Source organism: Typopeltis vanoorti, chromosome 5 (genome assembly GCF_054136105.1).
Source record: "Typopeltis vanoorti isolate ZY-2024b chromosome 5, IOZ_Tvanoo_1.0, whole genome shotgun sequence".
Classification (NCBI taxonomy): domain Eukaryota; kingdom Metazoa; phylum Arthropoda; class Arachnida; order Uropygi; family Thelyphonidae; genus Typopeltis; species Typopeltis vanoorti.
In genome coordinates this window covers 92,366,309-92,392,705 of record NC_143553.1, presented here as the reverse complement: position 1 = coordinate 92,392,705, position 26,397 = coordinate 92,366,309, and the positions used below count along the sequence as shown (strand labels likewise).

At 37.7% G+C, this 26,397-nt stretch overlaps 1 protein-coding gene across 6 annotated transcripts in view; it reads right to left on the bottom strand.

Annotated features, from left to right (window-relative positions):
- Positions 1-26,397, bottom strand: part of LOC150106651 (leucine-rich repeat-containing protein 14-like) — a 168,153-nt gene that overhangs the window by 110,300 nt on the left and 31,456 nt on the right. For 2 of the 6 annotated variants that reach the window (XM_090392606.1, XM_090392608.1), the window contains exon 2: positions 4,290-4,465. The exons of the other annotated variants lie outside the window; for them this stretch is intronic. The gene's annotated coding sequence lies outside the window, so the exon portion shown is untranslated. The remainder of the gene's footprint in view (positions 1-4,289; positions 4,466-26,397) is intronic. 6 annotated transcript variants of the gene reach the window in all.

Below are 26,397 nucleotides of genomic sequence, written 5' to 3'. Positions count from 1 at the left end.
AAGGACTTTTACCTATTTCTTTTAGAATCCGGAAAAAATCATGGACTCAAGACTAAAATAAAAAATATATACATTTAATGAAACTAATATACTGTATACACTTTAAATAAAATTACATAACTACAAAAATAACTGGATCTAAGGCCTTCTAAAATAAATCTACACTTTAGAGGGGGTTTTTATCCAAAAATATTAAAATCACCCATTTGCTTACTCATTCTATTGAATTTAATAAGAATTGTCTGGGTCATTTACCAGAATGAATAATTGGATAGCTATTGACTTTTGATGTGATCGGACATGTTATTATAGGCTGTACCTGAATGAATGTTCGGGAAACTCACATTGCACTGGATTTAACACAGTTTGAAAACTACTGTCTTCCCCTCGAAAAATGCACAGGGTCTGAAGGCTCTGTAGGCCCCACCCACAACAAGGACCAGTGGTGGATGAATGGTGCTTTAGGGAGGTAGGTCTCTGCACTGTGGCCAAGTGAGTTCTTGACACTCCTTTTACCTGTTTTTAGGGTATTCTAAACTATAATATTATTGTTTTGCTGGTAGACACCTGTGTGTGTCTATGGATTTGCCAGTGGACCCTCAAAAGGCCATAGGATTGTCTGTGGTTTGCTTGGGACACCTGAGTGATCTTTATTCTTTCTCTATCTGTGTCTTTACACATTTTTTCACTTATTACTATCATGGCAAAACCTCTGAATGAGACCATATTTGAGGAGGTATATAAGGAATTCCTCAGACTGGGAAAGCTGCTGAGTGACAACTGGCTGGGAAAAATTAAGCTTTTTGATACATCCTCCCGCCTCAGCAGTCATAGAAGACAAAATGGATGAATTAGTTACGAATTCATTACACAGATGCAATCAGACTTTGTACACTCCCCCAAATCTAGAAGAAGATGCTCCATCCCAAGACAGATCTGTCAGACCTTGGAAACATATACAGAATTCAAAACGGTCAAAAAAGAAGAGAAAAATCTCTACCACCACAGAAGAACCCAAAGCAACAGAGATAGAATCAGTCAGTGTACCTAAAGAAAAAGGTACCACCAGTCATCTTAAGGGATAAAAAAAATGGATTCCTGTCTCATCAGCTCTCAGGGAACATAACACATTCTCATGGACCAAAAACTCTGATGAAGGAGTTAAAATTCAACCTGCCACAGTCACAGACTATAGACAAATGACTAGATTTCTGGACAATGCAAATCTCCTATATCACACCTTTGCTTTATCCAGCAAAAAGAACCTGAAGGTGGTTCTTCGTGGAGTTGCTGAAGGTATCACCCCCTGAAGATGTGATCACTGATCTCTCCAGACGGGGCCTGTCCCCAGTTAAAGTGAGCAGGATGCTCAAATCAGATAAAAGACCAATGCCTTTGGTGCTGGTAGAAATCAGCAATACACAAAAGCAAATCTATGAACTGACAGTTGTATGCAGACTCAAAATATCAGCTGAGCCGCTTAGGAAGAGAGCATCAGCAAGACAGTGTACTTCAAACAGCCTACAGGTGCTTGAAGTGCAGCAAGGGACACCAGACCAACACAAGCCACGATCTACTCCTGCCTGATGTGCTAACTGCAGAGGACCTCACCACGCCAACTACAAGGGATGCCTTTTCAATCCAAAAAATCAAGGGTGTCAGCAAGAGTCAATATTGCTCCTCCTTGCAACGATGCCATATGCAACCAAGTAGGTCGCCAAGTCAGAATCAACTCACCTTCAACCACACAGGAAGGAACACAATCCAAAACATATCCCGAGGATGCACGAAGTAAGATTCGTACATCTCTCAAGCGAGCAAGCTCAAACCTAACATCAGTTTTAACTGCCTCGCTTGCCACCATGTTGCAGGAATTCAGCAAAACAAGCCCTTCACTATCTTCCAGAAAGAGATTCCTGCAAGGCACTCAAACAATTACTCAAACCCATCTGTCATGAGTAAAAAATTCAAACCAAAGTCAATCATGATGGAATGCAAATGGATTGATAAACAAGGTCCTGGAACTTCAAGAATTTGTGACTCGTCTCAGTGCTGATATCATCTTGATTGGTGAACCACACCTAAGACTAGCTAATAGCCCTAGAATCCATGGCTACACTATGTACAGAAATGATAGACTTGGTGCAAGAGGTGGAGGTACAGCCATATATATCAAGAGTTACCTAAATCATAATACAATACCCAATCCCCAAACCGTAAACCGAGATGACCAGTGTGGAGCTGCATACCAGTAACACTGGCAGTCTCAAGATCTATGCTGCTTATAATCCTCTGAGCATTCCTCTGCTGACAACAGATCTGGACTCCATACTCTGATCCAATGACTCCATAATAATAGCAGGCGACCTCAATTCAAAACACACAGCTTGGTACAGCTCTTCAATTAACACCAAAGGCTACATGCTATTCAACTACGCAATGCTCAACTCTGCTGTTGTGGCAGGACCTACCAAGCCTGCCAACTTCAGCCCATAAGGCAGCTTGGATGTGCTAGAAATCGTTATTTTTAAAAATATAAGATACCAATACAAATTGGAAACAGTTAATTTATTATCTTCTGACCCATAGTGCTTAATCTAAGTTCATCAGATCAATTCTCTCCCCCTGCACACATTCATACCATGGGACAAGTTAGCCCAGGTTCTTTCGGATTATATTGGCCAGTGTCCAACATCAGTAAAAAGGAAGAGATAGACTCAGCAGTAAATAACTATCCAAATTCAGAAAGCAATAGAATCAGTCAGGCAAACTACTGTCTTCCACCCAACCAACCGTATCCCAGAGAAAATCATGGACCTAATTAAAGCAAAAAACAGAGCCAGAAAGAGATTCCATAATACAAGAGTCCCACAAGACAAAACAGTACTGAACAACCTAAACAGATAAGTTCGTGAAGCCCTTCAAAAACACAGAAATTATCAATGGAAAACCAAAGCAACCTATACAAACCAAGAAAGGGATTGTTCATACAGATAAAGCTGAAGCACTAATAGATAAACTTGAATCACAGTGCAATCCATCTTATGCAAATCTAAATATTAACCTTGTACACAAGATTCAAAGTCATGTTAGGACAACTTTACGACAGCATATTGATAATTCAGAACATATCACTCCCACTACTCTGGCAGAAATAATAAATATCTTAACTCACCTAAACAGATGGCATAACCAACCGAATAATAAAACTACTTCCAAGAAAGGTCACAGTCCATCTCGTCAACATTACCAATGCTATTTTTAGGTACCAGCACTTTCCCACTGCTTGGAAGACAGCCAACATCATGCCATTGAAGAAGCCAGGAAAAAACCCTCAACTCCCCGAAAGCCACAGACCTATCAGCCTGTTGTCCAGCCTCAGAAAGGTGACAGAGAAAGTGATCCTCACAAGGCTTCAAACAGAAACAGATAAGTTAGGAATTTTGCCGAACGAGTAGTTTGGCTTCTGCAAGGCCAATAGCACAGTTCAACAAGTACACCAGCTAGTGAAGATCATCACTAAAGGCTATAATTGGAAACTCCATACAGCTGCCATCTTCATCGATGCTGAGAAGGCATTTGACAAAGTATGGCATCAAGGCCTTCTTTACAAACTCATAAAATTTAACTTGCCAATAAAGTTAACAAAAATAATCCAGTCATACCTGATATATTCAGGTCAGGATCGGCAAAACAGTTTCGTCCAAATGCAAGGTATTGGTAGGCGTACCTCAGGGCTCTCTTCTGGCCCGTCTCCTGTTCTCAATCTACATAGCAGACATCCTTCTGAATCCAAGAACAACATTCACTGCATTATATGCAGATGATACTTCATTAATGGCAAGATCTCTTAGCCCCAAAATGGCAACTAGAAGACTTCAAAGCAGTATACATATAGTAGAAAAATGGCTAGCAGGCTGGAGGATTCAAGTAAACCCCCAAAAGAACTCAGCTATACTGTTTTCTAGAAAGAAAATCCATAGTATGGAGTATATTCATCTTTTGGGAGTTAAGATTCCATGGCAGACTGAAGTCAAAATCTTGGCGTGATACTTGATAAAAAAAAAAAAAACTCCAATTCAGCAATCATATAAGACACATTGCCTCGAAGACATCCAAAGTAATTGCACAGCTCTACCCTGTGATGAACAGAAAAAGCAAACTGGATACACAAATAAAGTTAATAATTTACAAGATGGTAATAAGACCGGTCATCACTTGCGCATCTCCTGCATGGAGCCACACCACAAATACAAATATTCAAAAACTACAGAGATTACAGAACAAACCTGAGGATGATTCTAGATGCTCCTTGGTTTATTAGAAACTCCCTGATCAATAGAGAACTCAACATTCTTTACATCTCCTCCCTTTTCCTAGATCTAGCTGAGAAGTTCTTTACCAAGACAAGTAACGACCCAAACCAGTTGATCAAGGAAACTTTGGAATATAGTGAAGCAGAAAGCTAAAAATATAAAAATATATAATTAACTGAACACAGTTAATTTCACTGCCCTCATTGGGTGAGCTTATAGCTCATAAACACTCCATTCAAAGTTCTTTTTTTACATACAAAAGGGAATATGAAAAGCATTTTTGCTTCACCCAACTCGCCAGAAACGTTATTCGTTCATTATTCTCATTCTATTACTGGATTGTTTAACATATACTTATAGTCACGTCCACCAGACTAAACACCTTGTTTTCACAATAACAAAATGTTCATTGTCAGCACCTTTTCCGAAAATATAAAAATTTTCTTCTTTTCCATAGGATCATTTTTTTTTCTCTCCCTTATATAGCACACAATATTATTTTTTCTGTCTCACTGAAGTATAAATATTTCTTACCTCTTGCAGTTCTACCTATTTGATGCACAATTTTTCTTCTATAACTTCATAAAAAAAAAAGATCTAAGTAGAGTTAATTTCATTGCCTTTTCCAGTAGAAATAACAAATAGATCCGGCATCCTTAAGACAAATGAAACTTTCCAATCAACATTTCCTCAAACGTTTCCTGTTGCAAATATTCAATTAGAACATCGACTACAACATCTTCCTTTATTTACGAAATACATGACAGTCTCAACTCCTCCAATTTAAAGATTCACAGTTATACTATTCCTTTTTGGAATCTTCTATTAATATTCTTACTACGGTCATGTAAAACTTCTAAGAGCAAAGTTTCCCCAGTCTGCTTTCTTAAACTTCCATTAGTTCTCTCTTATTTTTCCTCATTACTCTCATCATTCCAAAGTTCTCTCTGTCAACTGTCAATCACTCATCAATCTCCTTGTCGAGCATGTGCACTCCATGTAAGTGAGAAGTTACGTGTAATGGCTGACACACATTGTCTCGTTAGCGTAAAGAGAAAGTCTTTTCAAAACATAACACTTAATCATTTTAAATTACAATAAAAAGACTGAAAATAACATTATCAGAATCTAGTTAAGTACATAAAATTTTAAACGTTTTACATTTCATTTTGACAATAATATCAATAAAGGGCACATCGCAAGTGCCAATAAAAGTGTTATGAAACCAAAACTAATAATACAACATAAACAATTTGTAAAAACATTCATCATTTTAAATCATGATTACTTTTATACTCTGTATTAATTTTGTAAAATACCTTCAATAATTTGTATGTATCTGTTATATTTATTAATTTCTGTAATCAGCTGTTCCAGTTATTTAAAAAAAAAAAAAAACCTGTCAGCTGTGCCATTGTTTATTTTATCATTTACTTTATCTCTGAAAAGAGATTTTTACTCCATGTGTTTATTAATTACACAAGGGTAATTCCGATTGGTGCAATGACTTAACTATTTCTTTTAGAAACCAAAAAATCACTGATTCAAGACCAAAATAAAAAATATATACATTTAATGAAACTAAAACAATATATACGCGTTAAATAAAATTACATAACTACAAAAATAACTGGATCCAAGATCTTCTAAAATAAATCTATACACTTTAGAGATTTTCTTATCCAAAAATATTAAAATCATTCATTCTTGGACTCATTCCATTATTAGCAGTGGATTGATTGATTGCGAGATTGATAACAGATTAGTGTGATTAAAGGAGGAGATTGGTATGAGTGATTGATTATGAGTGGAAGAGAAATTGATTGCCTAAGTGAGAGTGGATTTTTGAGTGTAAATGAAAAGACACACAGTTTTCATTTTCAGAGGTGTTTGGTGATTCTCACATTGCACTGGCTTCTACCCAACTCGAAACATACATTCTCCCCCCCCCCCCTCTGCACAAAAAGTGAATGAGGACAAATAGCTGTGTAAGGCCCCACTTGCTATGAAGACTAGTGGTGGATGCTAGATTTCATAGGGAGATAGGAAATTAGAGTTGAGGCCAAGTGAGAGCACAGCACTCCTACAACACTACTTATTTTCTGATTCACAGAATTTTACTAGTAGATTTTCAGGGCTATACGATTTTTGCTGGTAGGTCATCTGATCTATGGGACTTTACTAGTAGGCTCTTGGGTCTACAGGATTATTTGCGAAGAAACTCAATAATTCTTTGGAGACCGGAAATAATTCCAACCAGCAGGCACTGGACGATCAAGTATGAAAAATATTAATGATATTATTCATAACTGGAACACAGATCAAGTGCTTGACCTGTTCAAGAAGCTGTTGAAGTCTGAATCCAAATGGACAGGATTTTTAAATTTGTATGCACAAATAAATGATCCCGATGGTGAGGATGAAGACACAGAAAGCGAAATCACAACTGTTCCACCACTTAAGATTCAGCGACACTCCCAGGGAGAATACACAAATAAAAGGCATAGGACCTTAGAGGATCGAATGGAGGAGGACTCTCCAACACGAGATGTCCTGAGTGACAAGGAAAGGGTCCTTATCCCCCCCCAGTTATATTATGGGACAAGGACCTTAGTCTTGCTGATTCTCAGGGAACAAAATATCACCTACTCCTGGGCTAAAAACACCTATGAAGGGGTGAAAATCCAACATGACCCTGTCACATTATAGGCAGATGACAAAATTGATGGACAACTCAAAGTTGCCTTACCATACCTTCACTTTAACAAGAGAGAGAAATCTCAAGGTGGTGCTTCATAGGATTGCTGAGGGCATCGCTACTGATGAAATCACTGCAGACCTCATCATTCAGGGCACTGACCCTAATCAAATCAAGTAGGATGCTCAGATCCAATAAAAGACCAATGCCACTAGCAATGGTTGAAATTACCAACATTCAGAAGAGGATCTATGAATTGACAGCTGTCTTCAGACAGCTGTCAATTCATAGATCCTCTTCTGAATTCATAGAATTGCAATTCATAGAATTACAGAGTCACTCAGAAAGAAGGCTTCAGCAGGGCAGTGGCACAGATGCCAAATCTGTGCCACTGCCCTGAATTCATAGAATTACTTCTGAATCTCTTCTGAATTACATAGAATCTCTTCTGAATTCATAGAATTACAACAGAGTCACTCAGAAAGAAGGCTTCAGCAGGGCAGTGGCACAGATGCCAAATGTTTGGTGATGCTCAAAAATCAGCATCTCATGAGCGAGTAAACCCAAACCTAACATCAGTATTGACTACCTCACTAGCTGCCATGCTATATGAATTCAGTAAAACCAGTCCATCATCTGCAACAAAGAGATTCCTGTAAGGAGCACACTAAATTCTGAGAGTCCTCAGTCATGAATAAAAGGAAATTCTAAACAAACTCCTTCCTGATCACAGATTGGAATGCTAATGGTCTGAACAACAAGATCCTGGAGCTACAAGAGTTTGCACACAGATATAATCCTGACATAATATTAATCAACAAAACACACCTCAGGCCATCTAATAATCCAAATCTCAGAATTTATTCCATGTACAGAACTGACAGACTCAGCACCTCTGGAGTAGGCACTGCCATTTATATTAAAAACTATCTAAGCCATAACGTCATAACCAATCCACAAACCTTGAATCTGGAGATAACTGGCATAGAAGTCAATGCTGGCAGAATCAAAATTTATGCAGCATACAATCCACCAAGCATTTCCCTAATGATATTCATACAGTGTGGTTTAGCACCGCAATCAATAAAAACAACTTTACAACACTCAACTCTGCTGTTGTCTGGACCCAACGAGCCCCACCCACCATAGCCCTTTAGGAAGTTCAGATGTACTAGACATCATCATTCTCAGAAACATCAGATATCAATACCAACTGGAAACGATAAACGAGCTATCATAAGATCATAACCGCATTAAGCTTAAACTAGGCATGTAAAATCAACTTTCTCTTTCCCCCCCCTTGCACTCCTTCATAGCATGGGACAAGTAATCCAAAATTTTCCCAGAGCACATCGGCCCAGCACCCGTCATCCACAAAAAAGAGAAGATAGACAAAGCCATGAATAACTTAACAAATCAAATCAACAAAGCAATAGCATCAGTCACTAAAGCCAGTCATCCACTCAGCCAGTCGGATCCAAGAGGAAATCATGGACCTAATCAGAACTACAAACAAAGCTAGAAAGAGATACTACAACCCGAGCCCCCCCCCCCCAAGACAAAACATTTCTAAACAACTTAAACAGGCAAGTCAGATAAGCTCTTAAAAAACACAGAAATCATGAATGGGAAACCAAACTAACAGCACTCAACCCAGAGGATCATAAAATCTGGAAATTCCTAAGAACCCTTCATACCAAAAGTCAGCTCCTATTTCTCCCACCCCCACCCCATGCAAACTAAGCATGGAATAGCACATACAGATAAAGAAAATGCAGAAGCTCTAGTTAATAACCTGGAAAAACAATGCAGTCCATCATACGATAACTTAAATATTAACCTCATTTAAAAGCTCACCAACAGGTCAAGTGAGCCCTAAAACTACCAAAGGACAACTTGGAATCCATCACCCCCCACTACTCCATCAGAAATAATCAATATCATCAAAAGGCTCCAGGTCCAGATGGCATCACCAACAGAATAATAAAGCTGCTCCCATGAAAGGCCATAGTGCATCTGGTCAACATAACTAACACAATCGTAAGATTCCAGCACTTTCCCATAGCTTGGAAAACTGCTGATATCATACCATTAAAAATGCCAGGAAATAACCCCAAACTCCCCCAAAGTTACAGACCCATTAGTCTATTATCCAACCTTGGAAAAGTTACTAAAAAAGCCATCCTCTCAAGGCTACAAGAAACAACAGATAAGCTTGGAATCATCCCAAGTGAACAATTCGGATTCTGTAGAGAACACAGAACAATACAACAAATCCACCGATTAGCAGAACATATTACAAATGGATTTATTTGGAACCTGCACACAGCCGTGGTATTTTTAGATGTCACAAAGGCCTTTGATAAGGTCTGGCATCAGGGCCTTCTCTACAAATTTATAGAAGCTAACATGCCAATAAATTTAATAAGGATAATTAAAGCATACCTCAGTGAAAGATACATGCAAGTGAAAGTAAACGGAATAGTTTCATCCAGACGCAAAATCTTAGCAGGTGTTCTGCAGGGCTCTCTGTTGGCCCCTGTACTATTCTCAATCTACACAGCAGACATCCCACAAAACCCAAGAATAACCATCACAGCCCTATATGCAGATGACATGGCAATACTAACAGGATCTCAGCCCCCCAACTGGCAGTCAGAAGACTCCAGAACAGTATCACTACACTGGAGAAGTGGTTCGCAGACTAGAGGATCCAAGTAAATTCCCATAAAAGTTTAGCCATACTATTCTCCAGAAGGAAGGTCTCCAGCAAAGATGACATCCAGCTCTTTGGAGAAAAGATTCCATGGCAGAAACCAAATATCTTGGAGTACAACTTGACAAAAAAAACTCAAATTTAACAGCCACATCAAATTCATAGGTTCTAAGACATCCAAAGTCACAGCTCAACTCTACCCCATGATTAATTGCAGCAGCAAACTAGACATATAGAACCAACTACTGATATACTGGAATGGTAATATGCCTGGTAATTACTTACGCTTCCCCAGCATGGAGCCATATCTTAAAGACAAACATTCTAAAGTTGCAGAGAATTCAAAATAAATTATGCTTGTGGATGATTCTAGATTCCCCATGGTTTATTAGAAATACCCAGATCCATCGACAGGCCAGAGTTCCTTACATCTCTTCCCTTCTTCTCAATCTAGCAGAAAAGTTCTTCACCAGGATAAGCACACATTCAAACTACAATGAAGCAGACCACTGCAAATACAAAACACTCGAGTCAATTCTACTCCCAGCCGAACACAACTAATCCCACTGCTCCAAAAGGGCGAGCGTAAAGCTCATAACAATCCCATTCACAAATTTTCTTTTACAGACAAAGGAAAAGCACGTTTGCATCACTCATCCAGTCAGTAACACTGAACTCATTCTATTATTGCATTGTTTGCACGAATAAATTAAATAAATTGTTTGACATATACTTAATCACATTTACCAGACTAAACACCTTGCTTTCACAACAACAACAAAAATGTTCAGAGTCAGTTTTCTTGTTAGTCAGTTTTTTTTTAGAAAAGGCCCTTTGTTAGGGCCTTTTCTGAAAATATAAATTTTCTTCTTTTCCATGGGATCCTTTTTTTATCTCCCTTATGTAACATACAATATTATTCCTCCTGTCTCAGTGAAGTATAAATATTCTTACCTCTTGTAGTTCTATTTGTCACATAATTTACTTAATTTTGTATCAGAGAAAGAAGTTTCTTCTACTACTTCATAAATAACATATCTAAGCTGAGCTCTTCATGATAAGCCACTTTACAGTTTCAAATTTCACCAACTGTTTTTTCATAGTAATCTGGTGTCCTTAAGACAGAAGATAAAACTTTGTATTCTGCATTTCCTCAAACATTCAATTAGAACATCGACTGCAATATCTGCTTTTATTTACTTAACTTGTTGACAGTCTCAACTCTTCCAGTTTAAAGACTCATAGTTCTAATTCCTTTTCAGAATCTTCTATTAATATTCTCCCAACTATAAAACATAAAAACTTCCTAAGAACAAAATTCTCCAATTGCCGCTCTCAAAATTTCCATTAGCTCTCTACTTTTTTTGTCTCGTTACTCCGATACTGAATGCTCTCTGTCAGCTGTCAATCACCCATCAATCTCCTTGGCGAGCATGTGCACTGCATATAAAAGGCAAGAGGAAGTAGCATAATGGCCGACACATCTCCATTAGTGCAAACAGAATGTCTAAACAAACCACCACAAATAACAGTTAACAATTTTAAATTAAAGTAACACAACTAACAGAATCTAGTAAATATATCAATTTCAAATGGTTTAAATTTTGACAATAATAATATCAATAATGGGCACATCACTAGTGCCGATATACGTGTTACGAAACCAAAACTAATAATATATTAAAATAGAGAAACAATTGTAAAAAGATTCATAATTGTAAATTGTTTTAACACCCTTGCTCAGTTTCCAAGGATAGTCCCTAGTTCTCCCACAACCAAATCTGTTCTGAAAAATTTCCTCTGTATTAATCTTGTAGAAATCCTTTAGTAATTTGTATAGGCCTCAATCGTATCATCCCTTTTCTGCCTATCAACCAATTTCTGTGACCCACAAATCTTCAACCTGTTCTCAGTTCATTCCATCGACCTGATACCATCTTGGTCACTCGCCAATGGATCCTCTCCACGTCTTCCTCATCACCAAAAAACCCAGGTGACCAGATCTGCATGCTGTAGTCAAAATGTAGTCTTAAGGCCAGATTCATTATTATTATGTGACACCTCCAGGAAGTCCAAAGACTCATCGAGGGAGGGCACCTACTCTACAACTCTGTCTCCACTACTCACAATCCACAATGAACTGCAACTACACCAGTGCCATCTACCGCCCACCACTAGTATTTTCACAGACAATCACAAACATCCAAGCCCACAGCAGGATTCAAACCTGCAGCCTTTTGGCTGGAGAGAGAGCAGATCAGCTAACCACTTGGCCAACAAGGCCAGCCATTCTTCTTCTTCTTTCTTCCATCATCTGATGATGGTATATGATGAGGCTGAATGAACTTTTTCCACTTCTGTCTGTCCCTGGAGAGTCAGAACAATTCTGTCCAGTTTGGTGTTGCTTGTTGTAATTTGGTTTTCATGGCCTCTTTTATTTTGTCTCTCCATCTAATTCTGGGCCACCCTTTCAATCTTTTGCCTTCCATTGTTGTATACAGGACTTCAGCTGGTAATCTGTTTCCATTCTGGTCACATAGCCAAACCATCACAGTCTTCTTTCTTGGATTTTGTCTATTATTGTCATTTCTTGTTTTAGTCGTTTCCTTATGACTTCGTTTCTTAGTCTATCCATCAGCGATACCTCAAGTAAACTTTTTTTTTTTTAGCTGACCTATTTCAGTAGTTAATTTTTTCTCTTCAGCTTTTTCTGAGATTCCAGCATTCACTTCCATAGAGGTTTACAGGGAGGATCATTGTCTCATAGATTCTTTTGTTACTTTTTGATGTCTCACATTTTATTAAGTTGTCCAAAGGATTGGGATGCTTGACTAATTCATCTGTTTATATCTTTTGTAATTTCACCGTTGTACTCAATTACATCTCCGAGGTAGTTGAAGTTTTCTACCTACTCTAGATTCTTACTATCAATTTCAATTTTCAGATTGGTATTTCTTTTTCCTGTCTGCATCATTTTTGTTTTGTCTATATGTACGTTTAATCCAAATTTTATACATTCGTCCTTTATCCGAAATTCATTGTAAATCTTCTTCCATGATTGCAAGTAATTATTTTTATGATGATATAATTATTGCTTAATTTGTCAAACTGCACCATTAGTTATATTCTAAGATTTTATTTATCTTATTCTCTTTCTTATGTCTACCTTACTTCTACTCGTTTAAATCTTTCTGTTAAGTTCTCTTTACTCTTTTCTATCTTAAGTCGATTAATTTAGTCCCCGCTTGTGATCCTTTATACTACCTACAAGTGTTAGCACTGTTAGTGAAAAGACCTCTAGACTAGACAATTCACGGATCCAGTGTTAACTATTTCCCACACAATATAATTCAGGGAAAATTTATTTGTTTTTTCGACTGCACCACCCTGAATTAATGTTATGGCAGAAGAAGAATAATTGTAACAATTACAGAATAGATCACGTTCAAAAATAATACCTTAAATAATCAGTCGTGGCAATTTCTCTAATTCAAGCACACAGATTCAGTTATTTTTGTGAGACAGTGCATTGGTCAAAAATCAGGCAATAGTTTTTAAACACACAAAGCATGTTTATTTTACTTTAAGCACAATACAATATTAAACAAATTCTCTCTAATTCCTGCTTTAAACTTAAAGTCGTAAACTTACAATATAGACCTGCAATTCACAACTAAGAAAAACTTGCTTTACTGACTCTAGACAATTTCTGGCTGTCAGAATCAATATCACTGGCTAATATTCTTCTCAATAAATATATTAGCTGACTTTCAGCCTCAATTACTTCCTATAGTGACTTCACTAATTTTAATAAAGCTATGTTCAGTGGAGATACAATTCTTGATCACAACTGCAGCGTCAACATATAAAAAATCTACTCACAAATTCGTAGAAACAAATACAGTCCTACCAGTCTGGATGACTTCTGGCGGTTCTGCTGACTGCTTTCCTTGGTCCTACATCCTAGTCTTGCTGAATGGCTTTTGGCAGTCGTCTTGGAGTAGTCCTCGTCTGTGATCTGTAGCATAGATCACCGTCGATTATTGGATCTACTGTTCACACCGCATATTTGGTTTCACGTTGCACATTCCGCTACTGGAAATATATCTACGTAGAATGACCTTCTCCTGGGCTTTCTACTTCTGCAAGACGAACAAACTCCTCAAACAGCCTCCAACCTAAACTTCTGAACAGCCAGCCTCCTCTCTAATGAACGACAAATAACATTAATGGCGAGTTGGGCGAAGCGAAAATGCTTTTCATATTCCCCTTTGTCTGTAAAGGAAGAACTTTGAATGGAACATTTATGAGCTATAAGCTCACCCAGTGAGGGAAGTGAAATTAGCTGTGTTCAGCAGGATGTAAGATTGACTTGGGCCTTTTATATTTGTAGCTTTAGCTTCATTATATTGAAGCTTCTTTGATCAATGGTTTTGGATGGTTCCTTGACTTGGTAAAGAACTTCTCAGCTAGATCTAGAAGTAGGGAAGAGATGTAAGGAATGTTGACTTCTTTATGGATCTATGAGTTTCTAATAAACCAAGGGGTATCCAGAATCATCCTCAAGCACTTGTTCTGTAATCTCTGTAGTTTTTTGCATATTTGTATTCACAGTGTGGCTCCATGCAGGGAGGAATGCGTAAGTGATGACCGGACTTATTACCATCTTGTAAATTATTAACTTTTGTGTATCTAGTTTGCTTTTTCTGTTGATCACAGGGTAGAGCTGTACAATTACTTTGGATGTCTTCACGGCAATGTGTCTTATATGATTGCTGAATTGGAGTTTTTTTTTTTTTTTATCAAGTATCACGCCAAGATTTTGACTTCAGTCTGCCATGGAATCTTAACTCCCAAAAGATGAATATACTCCATACTATGGATTTTCTTTCTAGAAAACAGTATAGCCGAGTTCTTTTGGGGGTTTACTTGAATCCTCCAGCCTGCTAGCCATTTTTCTACTATATGTATACTGCTTTGAAGTCTAGTTGCCAGTTTGGGGCTAAGAGATCTTGCCATTAATGAAGTATCATCTGCATATAATGCAGTGAATGTTGTTCTTGGATTTGGAGGGATGTCTGCTATGTAGATTGAGAACAGGAGATGGGCCAGAAGAGAGCCCTGAGGTACGCCTACCAATACCTTGCATTTGGACGAAACCGTTTTGCCGACCCTGACCTGAATATATCCATCTTTCAGGTATGACTGGATTATTTTTGTTAACTTGATTGGCAAGTTAAATTTTATGAGTTTGTAAAGAAGGCCTTGATGCCATACTTGCTTAAACGCATTCTCAGCATCGATGAAGATGGCAGCTGTATGGAGTTTCCAATTACAGCCTTTTGTGATGATCTCCACTAGCTGGTGCACTTGTTGAACTGTGCTGTGGGCCTTGCAGAAGCCAAACTACTTGTTTGGCAAAATTCCTAACTTATCTGTTTCCGCTTGAAGCCTTGTGAGGATCACTTTCTCTGTCACCTTTCCGATGCTGGACAACAGGCCGATAGGTCTATAGCTTTCGGGGAGTTGAGGGTTTTTTTCCTGGCTTCTTCAATGGCATGACGATGGCCGTCTTCCATGCAGTGGGAAAATGCTGGTATCTAAAAATGGCATTGTTGACGAGATGGAGTATGGCCTTTCTTGGAAGTAATTTTATTATTCGGTTGGATATATCTTCACTATAATTCCTGATATGCTGATTAGTCAGTAATTTGCTAAATTTATACACAGTAGTTGTTTCCATAATTTTTATGATGTATTCTGATCACTGTGTAAACATGAAGGGAAGAATATTTATGGCAGAATGATTTTAATGAATGCCGATGGTGGGAGGTAAATGAATCAGTTGAAATATTAGAATTACTAAGTGAAGACTTTGCAAGAGTATATCATCCAGGTGAAGATATTATTATTATTATTATTATTAAAACAAGACCTCATGGAGTCAAAGACTCATCTAGGAGGTCCTTTTATCTTACACACACATCTCATCATACCGTGTCTTAAACACATTCAAACTACTTGCAGACACCACGCTCTCAGGCAGGGCATTCCAATCACTCACAACTCTGCACGAAAAAAACCTGCCTCTCACTCCCTTACTCACACCCTCCTTATACAGTTTCCAGGGATGACCTCTGGTTCTCCCCTGATCTCCCACTATTCTCTGTAGAACTTCTCCACCATTGATCCTATAACAACCCCTTACCAACTTGTAGGTCTCTATCATATCTCCCCTCTTCCCCCTCTCCCCTGCAAATTACATCTTTTCAATCTTTCCTCATACTCAACATTCCAGAGGTCAGAAACTACCTTAGTCATTCGCCTTTGGACCCTTTCCAACATCTCTTCATCCTTCTGAAAACCCGGTGACCAAATCTGGGCACAATAGTCCAAGTGTGGCCTAATCAAAGCCTTATACATTGGAACAAGTATCTCCCTACTTCTACATGTCAGTGTCCTCCGCATCATTCCCAGAAGTCTTTGTGTTGTCTTCACAATTTTGGCGATGTGTCCCCTAAATTTTAGATCCTTATCCACTATCACCCCCAGATCTCTTATTTCCTCTACTTCCAACAATATATTCTCACCAAGCATAAATTCTGCATCCCATCTTTGTTTTCCAAATTTTAAAACCTTACATTCTGCAACATTGAACTCACATCCCCATTTGCTTGCCCAATCACTCAATTTATTCAAGTCTTCTTGCAAGGCCACAACATCTTCACTACTCTTTATGGTTCGTCCCAACTTTGCATCATCTGCAAACAACTGAATATCTCCATCCAAATCTTCACCAATATCATTAATATATAAGTTAAATAGTAATGGCCCTAAAACAGACCCCTGAGGCACTCCACTAGTGACTTTCCTTTTCCTGGATATTGCACCCCCATACACAACTTGTTGATACCTATCAGATAGCCAGTCTCCAATCCAATGCATTAATCTAATATCCAACCCCATCTGCTCTAGTTTGACTGTCAACTTATCATGAGGTACTCTATCAAAAGCTTTTGCGAAATCCAAGTATATTACTGTGTATCCTTCTCCTCTGTCCAAGGAAGCAGTCACTTTATTGTAATAAGTAAGTAGATTACTAAAACATGACCTCCCTTTAGCAAATCCATGCTGTCCATCAAAAATTATACCATTGTTGTCAACCCAACTCTGGATCCTAGTTCTCACAAGCTTCTCCAACAACTTAACCACAACACCTGACACACAGATAGGCCTATAGTTTGATGCTTGAGTTCGATCACCTCCTTTATGAAGTGGCACAATCTTGCCCTCCTTCCACTCTTTAGGAACTTGACCAAGTGCAAGACTCGTATTAAAAAAATATGTCAAGGCAGGTGTCAACTCTCTAGCACACTCCTTCAGAATACGTGGTGATATATTATCAAGTCCCACAGCCTTATTTACATCTAGTTTACTCAACTCCCCAAACACCTCTTGCTCACTTACAGTCAGTCTCTCCTCCCCATCATCAACTGCTCTTAATCTCTCCATGAAGTCACATTCACAAGATTGAAAGATCTTTATGAATTGCTCATTGAGTATCTCCACCACACATTCTGCAACAGCTGTCTTTATACCATTTCCTCCAATCAATGTCATCCTTCCATAATCATTCTTTCTTTTGCTGGCTACATATCGAAAGAACTCCCTAGGATTCTTTTTGGCTTCATTAGCTAACTGCTGTTCATACCTCTCTTTAGCTACTCTCACCAACCAAGTCACCCTCCTTGCCTGGTCTTTGTAGACCTCATGAAATTGGTTACTTCCACTTCTCTTATGCTGTCTCCACAATGCCTTTTTTTTCTGTATTGCATGCTTAATCTCTTTATTCATCCATCTCACACCTACCTTATTTAACCTTCTCACCCATGGTATACATTTAGACATTGCATCTACTAAATAGTTTTTGAAAATCCCCCAAGCTGCATTGATCTCTTTTCCAGCTAACTCCTCATTCCATGCTACATCTGCAAGCTGTCTCCTGAGCTCTTCATAATCACCCCCCTTGTAGTTCCACATATACCCTTTTTTCACAGGGGTCCTTGCACTGCTGGCAACCACCCAGGTAATCACCTCATGGTCACTTTCGCCAATTGGTGGATGATTTGACACCTCATTTATAATTACATCCTCCGATGAGATGACCAAATCCAAGACTCTTAATCCTCGTGTGCCCTCTGTTACATACTGTCTGAGGTAGTTATCCCTCAAAAACTCAAGAAACTCATTTTCTTTACTTCCAGTCGCTATCTCTTCATTCCAGTCTATATTGCCATAATTAAAATCACCCATAATGATCACTCTTTTCTTATTTGCTTGGCTTATTTGACTATACATTTCACTATCACCACCATCCACATTACCAGGTCTATAACAACATCCCACCAAGTATTTGATTTTATTCACCTCTATCTCACACCATACTGCCTCAAAACCACTGGCCCTATTTCCCTCTTGCATCTCTACCTTGTATGGACATAACTCTTTCTCTATCATCAATAGCACTCCCCCTCCCTTTTTATCCCTTCTATCCTCATGAAACACATCATACCTTTCCATCTCTATTCCTGTCAGGATGTCGTCCTCATCTAACCATGTCTCACTTATTCCGACAATCTCTGGGTGCACAGACGCAATTAGTGCAACCATTTCATCCGCCTTGTTTCTTATGCTTCTAGCATTGGTATACAAACACAACAACTCATTTCTGGATCTACAGCTAGTTCCACTGATACCATTCACTCGATGTGCTCTCTCCATGCTGGACTGGGGCCATTTCTCTTTCTGCTTCTTCATTTTAGAACCCTTTGCAACAACATCTGTTTCCTCTTGATCCCTGGTCATCCCATTACTTTCCTGCCTACACATGCTCTCACCTCCTCTTGGAGCATCCACCTTTCTCACGCTGTGTATCCCTGTCCACCCTGGGCCTCCCCGTTTCCCTGCTCCTCTTGCACACCCATTCTCTCATTTTCTATACTCATACCACTCACTTCCCCATTCATTTCCGCTTCTTCAATCTCTTCTGTCTTACTCTCCTGCTCTTCCACATCACTCCCCTCTCGATCTGATTCATTTTCTCTATTCACTTCTCTACCTTCCAGCAGCAGTCTCTCCAAGCGACTCACACCATAACCACTCAAATGCAGTCCATCACTCCCATACAGCTCACTTCGTCCCTCAAACTCATTCCACACATTAACAAACTGTACTCCCATCTCCTCACACATTTCAGCCAGAATACCATTCATAATCCTTGCTCTCCGCCTCATTTCACCACAATCATACCTAGGCAACACACTGACCACCCTTCCTGTCACACTATTCTCTTTTATCTTTCCAAGCAGTCTCTTGACATTCATTTTGACATGCTCTTTGTTCTCTCTCAAATCATTTGTACCAATTAATACAATTAACTCTTTTGCTTGCTCCCGCCTCATATCCAATGCCTCAATCACTCTACTTATTTTACCACCTGGAAAACATACCTTGTGCATTTTATCCTCTAGCACACCTTTAATAATGGAGTCGCCATACAACGCCACTCGCTCATCTTTCGTTAACTCTTTCATGCCATCATGATTTATTGTAATAGTTTTGACCTGAATTCTCTTAATTTCATTCCGCATCCATTTGATTTCTTGCCTCATCCAATCTAATTCACTTTCCGAACCTCGCGACACATTCTCTCTATCATTAAATCTTTCTAACTTTCTAACTCTCGACCCCCTCTTCTCACATTCCCTTTCATTCATCCTTCTTTGTTTCCGTACTTTCGGTCTAACATACGTCCAACTTTCACTATCATTCTTCTCACTTTCACTCTCATTTATCTTTCTTTGTTTCCGTACTTTCGGACTAACATGCGTCCAACTTTCGCTATCATTCTTCTCACTTTTACTGTCATTCATCTTTCTTTGTTTCAGTACTTTCGGTCCAACATGCGTCGAACTTTCGCCATCATTTATTCTTTCGATTTTTTTTACTTGCGATTTCTGCATTACGCAAGTTCTACTTTCATTTGTTCTCTCAATTTCGTTTCTTTCCACCTCACTTTCGTCCCTTTTAACATCCGTTACGGTTGTCAAATCGCTCTTTTTCTTTTTTCCTGATTTTTTAACATTTTTTCGCTTCTCTTGCCCACTATCCTTTTCTTTCAAACGTGCAATCGCGATACAATCGGTACTAGCACTTTCTGTCATCAATTTCATATTCGCATTCATTAGTTCTTCGTTCAGGTCACACTTCGCACACACCCTTCTTCCATCCGCACTAAACATCCACAAATCATTTATGTAATCGAAGGAATACATATAACAGACCTCACACTTAACGAAACGACTGAAATCTACATTCAAATCATGGAATGACAATGCCACCGCCATTTTTTTTTTCTCTGCCGGTTATAGGTCTAATAATAACGATTTCGTAATTTAGTTTAGACAAAAAAAAAAAAAACCCACACTAATAATACCGGTAGCGTACAACGTTTACAGCCGCTCTTACTCAAACAATCACACATATATACTTAATTATTCCTAGTAAAAACTTATCTGAATCAGGAGCTCTTCAAAACACGTCCGCAGTACTTGGCCCACTAGCGCCCCCTTTCCGACAATCTCTGGGTGCACAGACGCAATTAGTGCAACCATTTCATCCGCCTTGTTTCTTATGCTTCTAGCATTGGTATACAAACACAACAACTCATTTCTGGATCTACAGCTAGATTGCAGTAATGAGAGAGGCAAAGACATATATGAGAACTGAGGTAAATGAAATGGAGATGCATAGCATATTACAGAATTTTGATGTGAATTCAGCTATGAGATTAGATGGTATACCAGCTCCTTTATGCAATGGAACTATTTCCCTTTCTTTCCACTCCCTAGACTAACCCAGAGCTTTGATTAAACAATGCAATCAAAGGCACTGAAAATTCCCTAGCACCTTCACGTAAAACTCGAGCTGGTATACCATCTAATCTCAAAGCTGAATTCACATCAAAATTTTGTAATATGCTATGCATTTCATTTATCTTGGGTCTCATATGCGTCTTTGCCTCTCTCATTACTGCAATATCTTCACCTGGATGATATACTCTTGCAAAGTTTTCACTTAATAATTCTAATATTTTGACTGATTCATTTACCTCCCCACATTGGCATTCATTGAAATCATTCTGCCATCAATATTCTTCCCCTCATGCTTTACACAGTGATCAAAATACATCATGAAAATTATGGAAACAACTACCGTGTTAGAGTAAAACTTTGGTTTAATATAAACCAAAATAAACACTCGACGTTTCGACTTTCACATTAAGGTCATCATCTGGAGTATACACATATATACAAAGAAATGAGCTGCACTACAATCTACATGGTATGCTAAAGTTACTGACCAATCATTACAACTATTGGCCTGACCTCTGGTGAAAAAAAAAACTTACAAAGCTAGAGTCCTGTTATTATTATTATCATCTATTAGGTTATAAAATTAAATTACACTGGAGAGCAACATGTTCACAAAAAAGAAAAATTAATTAATAAAATAAACAAATAAATAAAAAATTATTTATACAAGTATAAATATAAATTACAACTAGTTATGGATAGTGGTCTATAAAATCTGAAAAATCGCTTAGAGTCCTAAAGTCAAGGTTCGCTGGAAAACTAAGTGGGCTGAATGTGCACAAACCTTTAGGAATAAGCAATTTTTCAGCTTTTATAGGCCACTATCCATATCAGTTTGTTGTGATTTATATGTATACTTATATCAATACAAAAAGAGAATGTGATTTGTAGCCAGCCAGCATCAAGGAACAGTGACATTTCACAAACACTGATCTCAAGACAGATGGACCAAAAAACAAAGACATGACAAGGAATAGAATTAAGATCTACACTTCAAGGACAAAGTTTCAGCTACTTTCTAATACAGATTTTCCTTTCAAGAGGAAAAAACCATTACTAATATCAAAGAAGAGGGTCAAATCAAGACCACAACACCTGACATCCTAGAAACCTTCCAGAGATCCAATAAACAACTTCACTAGGATGACAGTACCACCCAAGATGATTCCTCTTGGAACATCACTACCCTCCGTGCACACATCCAAGCAGGGTTAGACCATTCCATCACAGTAGCCGAGATCAATGCAGCCTATAAGCAGTGCTATACCAGGAAAGAATCTGGATAGGACAAACTGGGACAAAGTCAAGTCTTATCATGTGGCATGGAATTTTGTTCTCCCTGTGCTCGTGGCACTAATTAACATTATCTTCCTCTCCACAAGAAATGGGCAAGGTCATGGAATGCCATACTATATTCATCCCCAAAGCTAATATGGATCTCTCCTTAATCAAGAACTGAAAACCTATATAATAATAACTGAGCTCATGTTGTCAACAACTGACTCGAGCTGGGGATGAGATATGTCGTCTAAAGTACGCAAGTGTATTATATCCAAGGCTGCTCGATAGAATTTAATCTGTTTTTCATAAGAATTTGGTAAACATTAAGAAATACTTGATGGCATTACTCTCCACAGACTTGAACTGTGTCTGAAAGTGTCTATAACTCTTTACTATTTATCCTACAGAAAGTTGGTGTTAGTAGCAGTCTCTTCTCTATTATTGACGGAGGCAGCAACAACAGCTCCACTCAATGAAATGTTTCAGCCCCAATTAACATCCAAAAAGAAGTTAAGCAAAGGTGATCCAAAGTTTCCTCCTTTTTTGTACTATCCTTGAGCCTTTCAATAACTCTTGTGCCACAAAAGGGATTCTATTCGAATATTCCATGAAAGAATTCAAAATTACAGCTTATGTGATGATGATGTGGTATCCACCCTCAGCAACAATAACTTCATCAGCAACCCTTTCATCTTGGGAAAATTCAGTGTCATCATTAATGTCAAATCCTGACATAATGCATTTCAAGATTTATAGGGTCTGGAACATTGACAACCTCTCTAGGAATCTAGTCCCTAAAGAAAACCCCTTCTCATCATAGGGATCCAACTTCTTATTATGGCCTGAACTTCACCAACTATCTATAAAGACAGTTGGGCAAGAGTCATCAAAACTATCATCTGCCCAGCCTGTCAGTATCATCAATGTCAGCAAGATCTCTTAGGGCAGTGGTGTTCAACTTTTTTTACTACGCGAGCTACTTCTCTATAAAAAGTTATTTGGCGATCTACTCTCTTATATAGATCACATTCCCCCAACCTGATATCTGATTACGCACAAATAAACAACTAAAAAAAATACACAACTAAAAATTATAGTTGTGTATTTAAAAATTTATTTATCACTTTTAATTATTTTAATTAAAAGTGATATCATTCCTATATATATATATATATATATATATATATATATATATATAGGAATAAAATATTTATTTCTCTATTTTGAAAAACCAAAGTTAGAAAAAACAACAGATTGATTACAAAACTCACAAGTTACAGGAAATGCAGGTTGATTAAAAAAAAAAAAAAGTTAATGTGAAATTTGGCATTGTTTGGACCTCACAATATTTTCATAGTCAATTTGATATGAAGAAGTGGCCAATAGCAGACAATCATCCAAATGATCATTTGTAATTTGGTTTCTTAATTGAATTTTTATGATGGTCATATTTGAAAAAGCAGATTCTGACAAGTATGTCGATCCAAAACATAACAGAATTTTTCGCGCAATATCAGTTAATATTGGGAATTTTTTTATGTGCATACTTGATTTTAAATGTAACCTATTCTAAATGTTTATTATCTCAAGTTCTACTTCAGCTTGGTTTATATCAAACAGCCCACTAATTTTATTTAAAATTTCTGTGATGTTCAAGTTTTCTTGAAATGGATTATTGATAAAAGATACAATCATTTCAGTTTTATTAAAATCTTTAAATCTTGAATTTATTTCTTCCTGAACTAATTCTATTTCATGAATAAATTCTTTTAAATCATAGCGAAGCATTTCTTGATTTTGTTCAAAATTTTTTATAAATATGGGAGATGTCTAAATTCGCGGTCATTTATATTTTTCTTTAATAAAAGTAAGTATTGTTTTTATTGAACTTAACACATCGATTAAATTTTTATCTCTACCTTGTAACTCTAAATTTAAATTGCTTAATTTCGTACAGAAATCTACTAAAAATGATAAGTGTAACAACCATCTTTTATCACTCAATTGAGGATAAATATCTCCTTTTTCATCAAGAAAAATTTTTATATCATTAATTAATACAAGAAATCTTTCTAAAAATTTACTTCTGCTGAGCCAGCGAACATTATTGTACAACAGACGTTCCCTATCATCATCTGCCTGTTATTTAAATAACCGCCGTTGCAGGGCTTTCCTCGAACAGAATTTACAATTTTAAAAGTAATATTCAAAACATCTTTTACTACACAGCACTTGTTGGTGAATAATACAGTGGTATGTTAAAAAATCTGGATATTTGTCATCGTTTTTACATAACGAAATGAAGCCTGATTTATTACCTATCGTTACAGGAGCACCAACAGTAATAGACACAAGTTTAAAAAGCAGAAGTTTGTGTTGTTTCACAAATTCATCAAATGCCGAAAAAATGTCTTCTCCCCTAGTGCTTCCCAATAATGGTATAATTTTCAAAAGTTCTTCTTTACTTGAATAATCTTGAAATGCCATGCAAATAAATACCATTAACTGAGCAATATCAGTGAAGTCGTTTGATTCATCAAATTGTAATGAAAACGCAACACACTGGTGAATGTCTGACATTAACCTGGCCTGGAAACTTTTCTCTGGCAACTGGAACTCTTACTTTCGGCAGTTTGAAGCCTTGTCTGTGGCCTAGAAGTAGTCTCTCTCTAGCGATGGCTCGAACCGAGAAGCTCCTTTCCGGAAGTGGCAAACTCCTCTCTCAAGCAAAATGGATGCGGACAGTATCTCTCTCTCTGACGGCGAATCTGGACCGGGCAGCCTCCTCTCTGACAGCAATTCTGGAACCAGGACCCCTTCTGATTGCTTCAGTCCCTTTTTATTAGGCCTCCTCTTAGACCTCACATGAAGGTTGGCAACCCCCAAAGAATCGGTATGAGTCTTTCATCTTAAGTTTCAAGTTTGGCACGCCTTTTGTTCACCTCTGCTTTCTTTTGATTGTAAGTTGCCGGCCATCAGAAAGTGGTTTGAACTCTTTCTGACTGACTTCGGAGATGTTTACACTTAGAGCCTGCAAGCCTTTCTCATACATACAAGTTTTAATAACAATCTTTCTAATGCTGCCATGTACAGCGCTTCGGCAACAAAAACATTGCCTTTGTTTTTAACACTCTAACATATTCTTAATGCAGTTAGCTTCAAAAGAGTTATTTACAAAAACATCTAATACAAACTATACCGAGACAAAGTTTATTTTTTTTTACAATATTCACATGGGACTTAACCTAAGTAAAAAATTGATGTAATGTGCTTTGGATTATTTAATATTTAAGCTACAATCGAGTTTTTACACTTTGCTTATAATCGTATTCCCTCGGTTCACTGTTTGACTTCCACTGATTCAAATTAATTCATTTACCCGGACTTATAAGAAAATTACTGATTTCACAATTTTAACGAAAAATAAATAAACAATAGCAATACACTTAAAGCGAATTAAAAATAATACAAAATAACAATAAATAAAATATTATGTTTTTAGTTTTAATTAGATTTGTAAGTAAGGAGGAACACACGAGATTGGCCAAAAATCGCTCCAGTCAATCACGATCGACGGGTTGAACACCCCCCGTCTTAGGGTTTCTTGTATAGCCAGATCAAGAGAACTGGCTGTACAAGAATCCCCTAGACTTTTTCTGAAGAAATTTATATAATGAAGTTGATATCAAGATTCAACTTCTAGAGAAGTATGAAGGCATTGGCCTCCCAGTCCTAAGTATACACTACCCATTCACCTACATCTAAACAAGATACTGCAAACTGATGATCTTAGCAGCTACTTTGTGTGGTACTGCTTAGGCTTCGAGCTTCCCCTGTTTGGGATTACAAACCATAAAGGTCCCATAGCAAAATTGTCCTGAATCTATATAACTATGCGTTTAGAACAATTCCACTCTTCAGGACAAGGCCTGGTATGAAGTTTTCTTCAAGCCATGTATACAGACATAGGAAGAACCGACAACAGCAGCATCTTGCTTTTAATCTAATCAAGAATGAAGGCTATTTGTTGACCTGACAACAGCTAGGAATTCAACAACATAAACCCTTCTGGGATATGTCAAGAGAACACTGCTCAACATAATTTCTACAAATTATCATTAGCTTCTCTGAGGACTGGAAAAAGTTGAGTGATGTACTGTGCATTTCACTTCTCGCATGGAAGCAAATCACCCACCTTCGGTTCCCATCCCCAAGTTAACAGGCATAAAATCTTTATTTTCATTATCAACTAATTAAAATATTGCATCTGATATGTTAGAAAGAGGTATGCCAACACTAAAATGGAATGTCAACACTGGTGGTCCCTGAAGTGTAATATAATGTTCTTATAAGCAAAACCTCTCAGCCTTTTCATCTCAATTCCAGATTCACCTACAAGACAGGACCTTGTTAAGCTAAGTCAGATAAATAGAAGGTGAGGTTGGTGAGCAG